Genomic DNA, 2,056 nt, shown 5'->3' on the forward strand with positions numbered 1-2,056 from the left:
GTGCGTGTTTCTTTGTCTAATTCTGGAAAGAGGTTAGGAACTAGGCATTCAGTTATGTCATGTTAGGCAGTTTTACACTGGGAAAAGAAACAACATCCCTATTTAGGAGAAAGTCATAGTACAAATCAGCTCCTAGAGATGCTACAGAAGTGTGAAGCAAGAAACTAGACTTGGAATTTTGCTGCAGAAATATTTAATAAGTAACAAGTGGTGGTTTGGTCAGGTAAGCTGTAGTTGTAAATAAGCTCCATGCAAGGATATATTTAATTAGACACAGGTGGTCTTTCCTTAAGACAAAAGATGGAAAATATTTTCTTTATTTAGTACTGTATTACAAAAAGTCTTAGCAGGTGCTACTTTCTGCTCCTTAAATGTCTAGCCAGACACTGTGCACTGTACCTCTGAACTCCTACCCATTCCAGAAGGGAGGGATCCAACATAAAATTATAGCACACAGCTCCAGCCCTGAGAGATCTCTGGCCTACAGGATTACATCCAAGATTAGAAACATCAGGACAAAGCCTAGTAACTATCAAGCTTATCCACAGACCTCACTTTCCTATCTATCAACTTGCCTGGGAGGACCAACAGGCTGACAAGTGCCTTGTGTCCAATCTCATGCCCAACTGGAACACAGATGAACATTATCACCAACTACCCTTAAGAAGCTAAAAAGGGAGTTAGAAACCTGGATTTTTTTGACCTGGATTGTAGAGCATGCACCCTTTCTCAGGTGTGCTGAATTTTGCATTTAGACTAGCCCAAGAGTAGTCACAGTTTAGCCAAGGCCAAAGTCTGTGTATCTTAGGCTGCCCAGTGAAAACCAACTTGCTCTCTGAAACAACAGAAATACCTGTCAGTAAGTTGCATCAAGCATTTGCATCGTTTGTCTCTGAGCTGATACCTGCACATAAATAAAATGAGTGACTCTGAGAAAACAAAGCTGCTCAGGAAGCTGTCACAAGTTTGCATTGCAGCCCTTCTTCAGGGCCAAATGTCTGCTTCACTTTGCTGTGCATGGCATGGAGTTACACAGCCAAGTGCTGGAGTTACAGTCCGACTTTGGACAGCCAGAATGAGAGGAAAGAAGATGCTGCATGAATGAGTTTCCTGGTGGTTTCTCAGCACAGACTGTCCAACAGGAAGCCTTTTTAGTATGAAGAGTTACTGAAATGGCTCTCACTGTATCTGAGAGATTGCCAGTTCAGTCAATAGCATCAGCACTCCAGGCAGGTGTTGGCTGTGTAGAATCTACAAGAAAGAGAAAAAAGCCTGTCAAAACAACAATTGCAGTTGCCAGATTTCCACACCCTGAAATCCTGGTTGCAAGGAAACTACCAAGTGTTCTCTGTGTTTATTCATCTGCTCTGTTGTTGCTTTTCAGGTACCTATACTTTTCCCATACTGAATATATATGACTTGAACTCTATCCCATTATGAAAAGCTGTAACTGAATTTACACAATGCCCATTCCACAAGAGCACCCTTCAGAAAGCCTGAGAAATCTTTTCATACTTGCCTGCAACAGAAAAAGTTGTTTCAGATAGTTTTAAGCTATTACAGACAAAAACAAGCAGTGTAACACTACCATGTGCCAAGGCTTATCACAGGGTAAATTTAAACAATTACATTTATACAAACTGTTCTTTAACTCAGAAGAAAATATTGTGTTGCTTTAATGTTCTATGGTTTTAAGGACATTATATATACCTCTGTAGAAAGACCAGCACCTTTATGAAAAGGGTTATGTGTGAAGTCTTCTGCCTGTGTCTTAATGACTACAATACTAGAAAGCTAGTGAACTTCTTTAAAGTTTGGGATCTTTTTAAGTCCAAAAGAAGATTTTTTTATGGCCTAAGAAACTTTCCTGTTCATATCACAGCTAATACACCTATTTCTGGCCTGACAAGTAGCTTCTGCTGCAACAGAAAAAAAATCCTGTGCTGGCAGCTGCCCCAACTCCAGAGCCAAGTATGACTATGAAAGCTCAGGAGTTTAACAACTCCTTGTAGGAAATCATGCAAAAGAAACATGAGACCTTCAGGTACAGCTATTT

Source organism: Corvus cornix, chromosome 8, assembly GCF_000738735.6.
Source record: "Corvus cornix cornix isolate S_Up_H32 chromosome 8, ASM73873v5, whole genome shotgun sequence".
Classification (NCBI taxonomy): Eukaryota; Metazoa; Chordata; class Aves; order Passeriformes; family Corvidae; genus Corvus; species Corvus cornix.